Here is a 13,380-nt window from a genome sequence, read left to right on the forward strand (position 1 = left end):
TTTAATAAAGTATCAAGGTCATAAACAAAGACAAACTGAAGAAACATATGGCTTAAATGACACTAAAGAGATATGACAACTAATTGCAAAGCATGATCCTAGATTGAATTCTGGTCTGGAAAAAATATATTAATATAATATATAACATATATAGAATGTTTTGTTATAACTGTCTAATTGCAACAGTAACAATGTACACAAAAGGAAATGAAAAGAAAATCAAAGCATGCCATTACAAAAAGTCAAAAGACAAAAGTAAAGCAATAAGAGAGGAAAGGAGAAGTAATAGAGTTACAAGACATACAGAAAACAATTAACAAAATGGCAATAGTATCTCCTTCCCTAAATCAGTAATTACTTTAAATATAAATGGATTAAACTCCCTAATCAAAAGATACAATTTGCTGAATGGATTTAAAAAATTAGGATCAAACTAAGTGCTGTCTATAGGAGACTAACATATTAGATGTTAAGGACACACATAGGCTGAGAATCACAAAGATTAAAAACATATTCTATGCAAGTGACAACTATAAAAGAGCAGAGGTGCTATACTAACATCAAAAAAGGAGACTTTAAAATAAAAATGGTTAGAAGAGACAAAGAATAATACCACATAATTATAAAAGGGCCAATTCACCGAGAAAATATATAATATTTTATAAATATTCATGCGCCCAACATCAGAGTTCCCAATAGATGAAGCAAACATTGGCAGAATTGAAGGAAGGAACATACAGCAGCACAATAATAGTAGGAGACTTCAATACCCCACTTTTAATAATGGGTAGAACCACCAAACAAAAGATGAATAAGGAAATAGAGGACTTGAGCAATTCTGTAAGCTAATTGGACCTAACATACATATAAAGAACACTCCAGTCATTCTTCTCAAGTGCACATGGAACATTCTTCAGAATAGACCTCATGTTAGGCTACAAAGCAAGTCTTAACATATTTAAAATGATTGAAATTATAGCAACTATCTAGCATTTACAAATAAATAAAATTACAAATATTTCATAATTACAAATAACTACAAAAGAATTTGCTTGCATGACTGACAAGTACGTGAATTTCCAGTATTCACCTTTAACATTCACTTTTGTCTTACTCATAAACATGAGTAAATAAAAAAATGAACCCACATCCATGTTGAAGCATACTTGATCATCAATTGCAGTCATCTTGATTGTCATTGCCTACAAATATAATAGTTTGGTAAAAATCAATGAGAGTATTCTGAGAGAATCAATTGGATATATGAAATTTATAATAGAGTATTGAATATTTTATAATTCATAAACCATGTTAAAAATCTTTTATATCAGTAAAATCATAATATTGTACCCTTTTTTTGGAAACTGGTTATTAAACATTTATCAGCATAGAACTGATATTACCATTTATCTGTTTCCTGTGTATTCCTGACATTATTTTCTTAAATATGTTTCTTAAGTCTGGACATTTGTATGAAAAATAGTAGAGTGATAATAGAGAGAGTCTTAGGAATGTTATCTGGAGTTTCCCATCTTCCAGCAGATAAAGGGGCACAGATCATTTGAATTAAATTAAGTATTGAACTGACTTGATGCCGGGTTTTAGTTCTTATCTCCATATATTTCCTTCCACTCATAGGGTCTAACCTACTGGTGGTCCCAACTGAGAGCCAGGACTCCTCATAAAAGCTCATCCTTCCTAATGGTCTTTGGCTTTTTAGTTTAGAAGTGAGAGTACAGCAAACACTACTGTATTTTTTTTTCCAACACTTTTCTGCTGGTCTCATTTGTCTTTTGCTCTTGGCAATTTAAGAATATGCAAAGCCTTAAAGGCAAATCCATAGAATGGTGGTCTCACTTCTCTGCTACTACCTTCTCTCTGCAATCTTGACTACTTACATCATTGCTACCATCTTCAATCTGAAATCCATTTTTTCTTCAGTATTTTAAGAGTTCCAAAAGTTATCTACCTATTAGCAATGTATGTTCATATTCTTCATCTCTCTTTTCACACCAAAACTGGTGTTTCCCCTGAGGGAAAAAGCTGCTTACAGAATGTTGGTTCACATTTTCTGATGTCCTTCCCTCAGGGATCTTGGGCTCTCAAGTCCTAGTTACCTCTTAGCTGTCTATTAAAAATCTTTAAATAGATTTTAATCATCTATATTTCAAAATTAGCTATTCTGGTTATTCTCAGTGGGAACATTGGACTGCTCCAGTCTATTCCATTATGATTGTATCTACATGCTTGTTAGATTCATACGCCTACCTCCCTATACCAGGAAAAAGTTCTCTCCTAGATTGTATCATAGCTTTCTGTGTATAATTTTATAAAAATGATTAGCACTTTGAATGGTAAAATCTTATGTTTTTGTCCATCTGTACTATAATACTAGACCATAAGCTTCTAGAAATTAAATACTATCTTATTTTTCTTTTCTATTCCTAATACTTTGCACATGACTGCTGCTGAATAAATGATTGTTTAACAAATAATTTAAAAGTGTGGAAATAGATTTGTAGATTTCTGGACCAAACAGCCAATTATTTATCTGACAGATACTCCAAAGTTTGTTTTCCTCTATGTTTGTGTTTAAAACATTTTCCTTAACTTCTTTCAGTACTTGTACAGCTTTTAAAAAAAGATTTAAATGTTTAAGCCAGCTGGAATTTATTTTGCTGTACAAATAAAGTGAGTTATAATTATGCTTCTTTAGTTGTTTTTTATCTTAGGAAAAAAAAAGACAATGGTGTCAAAAGTAAGAGCAATTTACTTTTACTTTTATAGATCAGCCATGTATTACTCCATTTGCTGGAATAACATGTTTTTTAACTAAAGGAATATTTTTGAACATTGTAAACCTGTAATGGATTGGTTATTAGACTAATTTCTATTTCTCTCCTGATACTTTAGTATCCTTAGATACTACATATTGACTGTGTTTTATTAGATATCAAATTATATAGATGGTGTGAGTAAATACTGGTTAATATATAGATAAGAACCTTTTTACATATTTAACCCTCATTAGATTTTGACTACTCCCTCTATGAAACCTGCCCATATTCCTTACGAGAGTGTTAGCCACTCTTTTTCCTAGTTGCATGGTGCTTTCTTTGTGGCTCTTTTATGGCCCTTATCAATTTGCATTAAATGTATCTGTTTAAAATAAAATTTTATACCTATTTCTACTGCCTTTCTTTTTCCAAAATTTGAATTTATTTTCCTCTGAGGCACTTATACTTAAAATATATTCATTTCCCCTGCCCGAAAACATACACACACACACACGCGCACACACACACACACACACACACACACACACTAGCAGGGAGAAACTTCTTTATAGTAGACATTTCTCTGTGTTTGGTTCACTGTCATATCTCCAGCACCCAGAGCAGTGCCTGGCACACAGACTATGCTGAGTCAGTGTATGCTTCCCGCATTAAACTGTGCACTCAGTGAAGACAGGCATAGTGGTCTAAGTCTTTGTATCCCAGCACCTACTACAATATCTACTAAAGCAGATTCTAAATCAATTTTCTCATAAGTGATAACTCATTCTGTTATAAAACTAAAGGATATGTTGTTGTTATTCACAGTCAAAGATAATCCTACTTATGTTGTTTACTTATCGTTTAGCAAATAATTTTTAAAATATAATGAGCATAAAAGAACATGATATATTTAAAATGTACTTCATTGATTACTTGAATACATATTCATTTATTGAATTTTATAAACCAATAATAATTATGTAGAAAGATTTATATTTTTCTTCTGATACATTTAGAATTCTAAAGTATTGTCTATTCACTTTGCTTCATTAAATATTATAATCATATAGATTTTATGAAAAATACCTTTCATTTATTAAGTATATACCTGATAGCAGTCTTTATATTAAGAACAAGGGAGACAAAGCTGAATAATATTTAATCCCTGTCTTCAAGGTCCTAAATGACACCTAACACTTACATAGTATTTTCAATATGTCAGGCATTATTATGAGAAATTTATACATATTTACTCCTTGAATTCTCATAAAGGTGCTATTATTATGTCCATTCTGATGGTGAGAAAACTGAAACAGAGAGAGATTAGTAATGCAGTTTGTCATTAGAGTTTGTTCAGTGTCTAGACAAAGTCTAGAGGCCATATTCAAGCCTTTCCATGAAAGGCGGCGTTTTAGAAAAAAATTGTTCTCAGCTTCCCATTTGCTCCCCTTAATATAGGCTCCAATATTTCAGTCTTTTTACTCAGAACTATCTTGGGGTTTATATTTAAAACTTGTTTTGTGAAAAGAGCTGTTTTTCCTATTCTCACTTTCCCTATTTCCCCTAAGACAAACACATATTATGTTGAAAAATTAGGGCTCATAAAAATAATACATGAGAAAAAAATTTAAAAACTATTAAATTTCTTGCAGTAGTGATTTCTGGAATTCATATAACTTTAGTTGTTTGTAACTCAGTTTTAACATCCAAATCTAAGTTGTGGCACACTCACCATAACTACTTAAATAATGTTTTCTGCGAACAATATTGTCTTCTTGGGGAAGCTAGATAATGTATAATATGATTGATGTCCAGGTAGTCAGTCCTAAAGGAATAGCAGATAGTAAACATTATCTATTATAGCAGTAAATTATTTCAACACATTTTTAACTAAGAAATTATTTAGAAATAAATAATTCTGGTTGATTGATTTTGAAAGTAAACCATGTGTTGTTTACATGTGTTGGCATTTATCCAGTCTCCCTGAATATAAAAGTGAATTTTTTTTTTCAAAAAAAGAAAGCCCTTTACTAATTAGATAATAATGAACATAATGAAAGCAGGTGCTATAACTTTTTGAATTATGAGAATGCATCTTCAGGGCAAGCTCTGAAAAGAGGATCATAAGGGGAAAAATTATCTGCATATATTGTGAAGTGGGTACATATGTATCCTGGAGATACATTCCAAGGCACACAGTAGCAAAAATGTAACTGCATTTTTTACTATGATGGAAATAAAAAATACAAATCAAAATAAGTTTTAAAATGCCCCGTCTCTTTTAAATGAACTACTAAATGTAAATACATGCATTATGTGCAATAATGAGATTCTAGTTAATATCATAAAGCTTTTCAAACTCATTAGGGTGACAAGCAAGAAGTAACTAAAGATAGCCCTGTGATTTTCTAGAAGGCCAATGTGGCATTGAATCTAACTAACATATAGATCCTCACACCTCTGAGTGGCAGCTACATCCATAAAGTCCTGTTCGCTCTCAGCACTTGAAAGCGTAGATGTAGATGATATAGATTCTATTGCTTCAGCCACAAAGGAGAATAATTACAGTCAGTGGGGGAAGGGTGGCATGCAGGAATAGATGCTCCTCACATAAAAGGTTGAGAAATAGAAAAGATTACGGGGAAATTAAGGAGTAAAGAGGACAGGTCAGATGACTCCCTGGGTGAGCACCTGACTCAGGGTGATTGAGTTAACTGAACCTCTGCTGCTGAGAGGGGAAAACTTTTCCTGCCCTGTATCTTTCCTTCCAATGAAAAGGATGTAGTCGTTTGAATCGCAGCAATGTTTCTGAAGAAAAATGAATGTTCAATGTTCAAAATAGTCAGAACTATCACAGTGTACTATCAACTGTTTAATATGTATATATTAATGTATGTGTTCATTATTTTCCAAAAAATCTAACTGCCATGTTTGAAAATAACATATGAAATCTGCCCTCCTACAATATGGCTTAATACTAGATCGCTTCTGCTGTGGCACAGGCACTTAAATTCTACTTGTAATTATTTTTCTAAATGATTAGCACTTATTGTGGTTATTCTCTGGCTAATATATGTATGCAAAATGTGGCTGCAGGATTTGCTTTTGTTAGCATACCCTTCCCCCACCCTGAAACCTCAAGGCTCCAGACGTTGACGCTGGAGAGGAAAAATGGATGTGTGTGTGTGTGTGTGTGTGTGTGTGTGTGTGTCTGTCTGTATGTAACCTTCAAGTTGATACAATGGTGATGATATACAAACAAAAAAAAAAGGTAAAGCTTCTCCTTGACAGTGCCATTCTCAACTCATTATAATCATTTTTAAAAATCTAAAAGTAAGCAAAATGCTTTTAATTTAAATGGGGATAGTGTTTTAACAAAGCTACACAGAGTATTCAAACTGAAAAATTATTAAAACTGAAAATGGCACTTTTATTAAATAACTGTGATCTTCCAGCCATGTTCTTAACCAGTGATCTCCCTGTAGCAAAATGCACAGATAATCAACAACCCATTCTGACAGAAAACTTGTTGGGAGATTAAATCCTCAAGGAAGGAGCCCATAGCCCCGGAGGAAGACTGAGTGCATGTTTCCCTGAGTCTTTGAAGGCTCATCTCAGTAGTCCCACTGCTAGAATGTGCTCCGTTGTCATAGCAACACCATCTCCTGCTTCATACAGGAAAGATTAGCTCTTACTGTGCAGAGGAGAGAATTTAGGGGAAGTCAGACTAATCCCTGGGTGCACTTCGAGAGAAAGGTTGGACCTCGCCTGAGGGATACTGGATCTGCAATGATAGAATTGGCCTGCCACAGACATTGGTATTTAAGTTGAAGAACAGAATTCACAGTAAGTGTCAGCTCCTCCAGAGTAGAATATTGATGAATGAGGTTTGTCTAAGTCTTGTTAAAGACTGTCCCATGAAGCAGTAGAATGACAGGAGGAGACTGATAAATGCCAATGTTTTCCTAGTTCAGTTGTTATAAGGTTTGACCAGATCAGAAACTTGAGGAAAAAATTTAGGTACTTTTGAAATATCCATCTAAAATCTCAGGAGCATGGTAAAATCAGATAAGCAAAAAGAATGTGTTGTATGCTTTTGGTATTTAATGTATTTACCCTAGATTGTTGTGCATTTAAACCTAAAATTCCATAAAGAGAGAGAAAAAATATTCACGGAAAAATCTGTATGTGTAAGCAAGTTGTATTTCTTCAACACCAAAAGTGATGAAATTTCATTTTAGGTTTGTAAATGTCCTTTTTCAATTATGCATATATATTTTAAAAATCCATTTAGAAGTATGCAAGTGGTGTGGTTTTTTAGGTCATTATAACATGATGAAAAGGCATTTTTGAGGAAAGAGCAATTAATATAGCTATTCTGTCTGGTGCTGGTACTTCAACTTTTCAGCATAAGGCATGTGCAATGTGTATACCTTTCAGGATTTTTTGTTGATTGCCTCAAATGGATTTTGTTCTGGGGGAATGTCTGGGTCTATATGGGTTTGTTTATTTTCTTTTCGCCTTTGGTTTGTACTTACACAATTCCTTCCACAATTTTTATGAGGCATATGATTTTTAGCTTAGAAGCTAGAAACCTTGTTATGGATTTTAAAAATCTGATATTAGTATCTATTGTGGAGATATCTAGTCTTTCAAAAACTTAATTACCTCAAAAGACACTTTAATCCACATACAAAATTGAAAAGAATTTTTCCAAACTATGTAGATTGTACATATTATATTAATATATAACCCTTGTGTTTATGACTATCAGTGTGTATTCCCTGAATGTATTTATTTTGTATTTAAAATAATTCATGATGAAAATTGTATCAGGCTACATCCATGATACATGATGTTTTTTAATTGTTTCCTTCATGTCTACATGTTGGTAACATATATTTAGAAGCTGGGATTTTTTTCCCCTGTGTAAAATCCTGCTAGTAATGTACTACACACTACAAATAACATTACAGTCTATGCTAAATATAGCTATTATCATAAAAATATTTAATTGCCAATTGAAGTGTGCTGTTTTAATTTCTCAGAATAGAGAGACTTGGGTGTTGCTGCAAAAACAGAGCACAGATAACACATGCACTTCTTTTCCCTGAAACTTAATGCTAGAAGAGACCATAGGTCCTAGAGTTGAACAGGTATATTAAAATGTTAGATGAAATTATTATCTTCATATGTTAGGAAGTACACACAAAACCAGAAGGGTTATACTTTGCTTAATAGCATTTAGGTTGTAACTATGCAGAACCTGGTACTCTTAAGAAAATGGAGACAAAGCAGGAAGTCAGGGAGTCCCTCTCAATGAATGATCATAAATTATTCCAACAACCTCTTTTTGGTGATTTCTGTTAGTAGTTCAGGACAGGACCCTTAAAATTACAAAAGGAAAGAGGTAATTGTGTTCCTTTTGTCCTCCCCAGAGAACAAACAAAAGTAGTTTATCTCCCTTCATAGACTTTAGGTAGAAAGGAGAGAAACCAATGACTTTATTTTAGGAAGAGTGAAACTTAGAGGGTCGCTGCATGATGCAGGGAGCAGAATTAACAAAATAGGACTAGTAAAGAAAAAGAATAGCTAAGAAAAAAATGGACACCATTTATTGAGATAACAGAGTAAAGTGTGTGTGTGTATATATATGTATATATATATATATGATAATTAAATAATAAATTTTAAAAACAGTCAGGGACTTAGCCAATTTATTACCTTAACCAAAGTTTTTCAATAAGTATTTTCAATCAGTTAAAATAAAATTTTATGTTTCTTAGAATTCTCCATTCCCTGTCATCTGTGCTTATGTCTTTTGAAAATATAGTGGTGGCTGACCTAGACACAAATGGCTAGTCAACTGAAGACTAGCACGGATTTGTAATCTCCCTTAGGCAAATTTTGGTTTGGCCCCTCCTGCTCTCCTAAGGTATTGCTTGGTGAGGACCAGGTCATCCTCCATAGTCAGATTCTGTCTTGAAAGGCAATGCTTCAGGAATCTGGGAAAGAAGTTAATCTATTCTGAACTGGTCTCAGAGTTTGGAATCGCATTTGGAAAGTTCAGGAGTCATTTTAAGAGTAAAAATCTTCAGGTCACCAAGGTCTTCTGAAAGCTCTGGGATTGGTAGGTGATATGGAAATGGTCTGAATTTTTGCATGGGAAACCAGAGTACAGAAAAGGGCAAGAGGAAGGAATGGGCAGGAAATTTACAACAGAAACCTCTGCTAGGGAACACTCAACAAGCCAACACATAAAGCATTAATATATATTTTCATAATGGTATAATGGTCTGTTAAATAAACTAAGGATAGTTTCTAAAACTGCCAATTGTGATTGATGGTTGATGTGTGTATTTTAAAATATATTGAAAAAATATTATTCAGCACAAGAGGTAATACTGTAATATGAACACGTTTTGTATTAGCTTTTAAAAATCAAATTAATGTTTGATTTGACCATATTTGATTCAATACTACGCTACATTGTTAAGCTAGAAGGGCCACTTTAGAAAACGGTTAAATAGCAACAATTTCTCCTTTAGAAAGAATGCTAAAGAATGCTGCCATGAAAATTTTTTCTCCATATGCTGTAAGTTTGACTTCATATGTCTCAGGAAAATTATGTAAGATGCTAAATTGATTTGTTTTCTTAAAGTTGCATGTAAGCAAATTGCTAACGTGGTCTGTGGGGAAGATAGCCAGAGCAATTGTTGAAATTAGGTTGTAGAAAGAAAAGAATGTCAGACTGGGATATGTTCTTTTGATGTTATATACTTTTGAGGGCAGATAGGGATCAATGGGCATTTGTGAACCAGGAATGAAAAGTAGAAGCAGTGGTCTGTTAAGATGTATTTATTATTTAAATGTTGAGTAAGGGTAATAGCTGGGGAAGGCGGTTAGGACTAAGAACCTAAACTAGCATAGAAATACTGGAAATTAAAAGTAGAAAATAAATGGAAAAGAAATCATAGGCATATAATCTATGGAATTTCATTTATTAATTTATTCAACCAAGATTTATTTGGCAGGCTAGGCTCATGGCAACCAGTGACTCATGCCGGTTAGCCCAGCACTTTGGGAGTCTGTTGCAGAAGGATCACTTGAGGCCAGGAGTTCAAGATCAGCCTGGTCAACAGAGTGAGACTGTCCCAAAAAACTTTAATACAAAATGAAAGGTAATTCATTTGGCTTCATCCAAATAACAGATGAAAAGATAGATGATAAGAAGGACGGAGCAAAATGCTGATGTTAAAGATTTCATAAAAACAGTCTGGTGAGCATGACCAATAGAAAATTGTATTATTTTGTAGTGGGCAGTGTGGTAAAGTAAGCACAGAAGATAGACTTGACCCACGACTGGGTAGCATTAAAGAAAGAACCTTCAAGACTGAAAATGCATGGGTGCCATTATAGACATAGGAAAGTCAACAGAAAAAGGGAGTTTTTGAAGAGGGTAGTGGTGGTAATGGGAGGCAGGAACGAATTTGATTTTAGACATCTTCAGTTTGATCTTTTTTTTTTTTTTTTTTTTGAGGCGGAGTCTCGCTCTGTCACCCGGACTGGAGTGCAGTGGCCGGATCTCAGCTCACTGCAAGCTCCGCCTCCTGGGTTTCGGCCATTCTCCTGCCTCAGCCTCCCGAGTAGCTGGGACTACAGGCGCCCGCCACCTCGCCCGGCTAGTTTTTGTATTTTTAGTAGAGACGGGGTTTCACCGTGATAGCCAGGATGGTCTCGATCTCCTGACCTCGTGATCCGCCCGTCTCGGCCTCCCAAAGTGCTGGGATTACAGGCTTGAGCCACCGCGCCCGGCCAGTTTGATCTTTACGTCTTTAAAAGCATATATTGCATTTAATTATAATAGCTAACTTATGCATAATGTAGATCATTTACAAATGTCTGTTTTAGATTACATTATTGCATAAAATTTCAAAGCATCTTTAGCATTCATTGGACTACTCTATATGTTGTTTCCTCTTTCATGCTGGTATATAGCATTTAGAGTATATGAAAACTTGTCATGTATTTTTCATTTAAAGTATACAAACTCCTAGTATAACAAAAAAATTGTCTTTTATTACTGGAGTCTGACAGTTCTAAAATTTAATAACTTTTAATTTGGGAATTTTTATATTTTGCTCTTGGCATTCATATATGGTAAAAATAAATTTGAGGCAAAGGAAAAAAGTATATATCTAGCTCAGTTTTGGGAAAAGCATTTTGTAGTAATTATCCAATTAGTTAAAGATAAAAGTATTTTATTTTATTTTCATATAGATAATTGCTATAATTTTATATCATTGTGGTCCTGAAATGATGATAATTATAATAATTACAATAACAACCTCAACAATTAACAGTTGTTTGGTACTTTATAGTTTTTAATTGATGGAGAAATAAAACAATTCTAACAAAAGATCCCTCTGTACCTATTTAAAAGAAAGAGAGATAACACAATATTTTATGGAGTATATTAAGTGACATAAAAGTGACTATGAAGTCTGAACAGAATTTCATACACATACACAGTAAAGTGAGAAGAATGAGCCATCACAACTTCTCTATCTTCTTGATAGATATGGATGCAACTCTTTTTATTTATCCCGTGAGAGAGACCCCTAAGCTAATTCTGGAGGTATACATTTATACATTTATAGTTTTAATGGTCAGAAGTCCCCAGTCTTGAATTGGGAAGTCAAAAGTTTGGGCCTTTTATTCAGGCCTATATGTTTTTGAGAAGACACCCTAAAGAGGAAAACACACTGAAGAGCGTATGATGAAGAGGCAACTGCCTCCCTGCTTCCAAGAAAACTTATCCTTTAACCCTTACGCTATGCACCCTTTAATTTACATTATCTCATTGAACTGTCACAATACTGTAAGATACATACAATTACCATTATGTCCCAGATTTATGAGTGAGGAAATTGATACTAAGAAAGATTGAGGAATATTTTTAAAGTTATATAACTAATAAACAGAGGTTGATTCCAGCTCATTCTGCACCTCACATTGTCATTTCTTAAGATGCATTGTAGAGAGTCATTCTTGTATCCTACAAGAAAAGGTAAAGAAAAAATTGTTTTTATTGTTTTTTCTTGGGTACCTATGTATAACTTTGATCTCTGTAAAAATAAGCAGATTATTGGTCGTAGTCTGTTATCTCACAAAAACTCATCCTATTCTAGGAAGAGGAAAATTATAAAGATGATTGGAGCTTTAATAGGGAAACTACTATCATAGGATGCAAAAGATTATCCATTCGTCCATCCATACATGCATACATACATATTTGCATACATACATTAATTCATTTATTTGTCATTCATTCAATGAGCATTCAATAAACCCCTACTATGGACTTGCTTTTGCCAAAGCACACTGTAAGTACATGAAGAAAATCAGAGGCTTTCTCTCCCTTCAAAGATCATACTACCTTCCTTGATGTGGACGAGGTACTGGGCTAGCTACTCTTTAGACATGAACTCATTTATTTGTAACTTGTGTGCTGTAATGTAAATCCTACAGCTGCCCCTGTTCTCCCTGTAAGGAAACTAAGGCTCAGAGAAATTACATCCAAACCACACAGGTTGTGAATGACAGGACTGAGTTCTGATTATATGTTTTTCTGGCTGCAGAGCTCATGGTCTCAACCACAATGTGATTCAACCTGTTTCCCAAGTGTGAAAAATGTCATGATGAAGATTAGTGCAAGATATAGTGCTGGCAGAAAGGAGAATGTGAGGACAAGTTGGAATGATAGTCTGGGAAGACTTTAGCACATGAGATTTCTCTTATTTGTAATATGGAGATAACTAGTTCATGGAATTGTTTGGGGAATTAAAGGAAATAACTAATATAAAGGAACTTGCTGCACTGGATGCTTAATAACTGAAAGCATCCACTCACTATCACTTATCGCCACTTTCAGTTTCAATTACTGGTCACATTTCTTTTTCTTGCCTTTCTTCCATCTTTGGTGTTTCAGAAGCATTTAGTCTATGAATATACATTCTACCTCTCCTACCCTTTACTTAAAATTTTGGAATATGACTAAAGATCAACAGACAACTTTTCAACATTTGATCATTCATGTGAATCCACTGGGACATAATTGGGATAGGAATCATGAACATATTCCTCTCAACTTTAGAAAATACCATCATGTTTCCTGGCATAGTTTAATTCTTTACTTATAGAAAGGGGTTTAGTGGGAGGGATATCTTCAGAGTTTTTCATCTGGGAGAGTGAGCCATCATTACTAGCTAGGGAACTTGCCTTTTTATGTATGTAGCCTTATTCAAAGATTTGATTGAATGGGTTGCAGAGAAGTGTATGAAAATTAGAGTAAGGAAAAGTGTATAGTCAGCTCCTAAAAAGAGTCAATGAGATCAATATCTGAGCCCAAACATCAGAATTTACTAAAGTATATTCAAAACTTTGTATTTATAGAAAAAGTCTTCATTTTTTGCTCCTGACTTCATGCCTATATATAATTTTATATTGCTGCTTGAACCTGTATTTTTGTAAATCACATGCATAACTTCATGCAACAGAAAACTGTTTAAAGATTATTATTTTGTGATAGAATAAGTTATAT

The 13,380-nt window shown here is 33.8% G+C and overlaps 1 protein-coding gene across 7 annotated transcripts in view; it reads left to right on the forward strand.

The window, feature by feature from the left end:
* Positions 1–13,380, forward strand: part of NOL4 (nucleolar protein 4) — a 383,989-nt gene that overhangs the window by 168,513 nt on the left and 202,096 nt on the right. The window contains exon 1 of one of the 7 annotated variants that reach the window (XM_011943716.1): positions 6,450–6,623. The exons of the other annotated variants lie outside the window; for them this stretch is intronic. The gene's annotated coding sequence lies outside the window, so the exon portion shown is untranslated. Of the gene's footprint in view, positions 1–6,449; positions 6,624–13,380 lie in introns of those variants that run through there. 7 annotated transcript variants of the gene reach the window in all.

The sequence above is a fragment of the Colobus angolensis genome, unplaced genomic scaffold, assembly GCF_000951035.1.
Source record: "Colobus angolensis palliatus isolate OR3802 unplaced genomic scaffold, Cang.pa_1.0 Scaffold220, whole genome shotgun sequence".
Lineage (NCBI taxonomy): Eukaryota > Metazoa > Chordata > Mammalia > Primates > Cercopithecidae > Colobus > Colobus angolensis.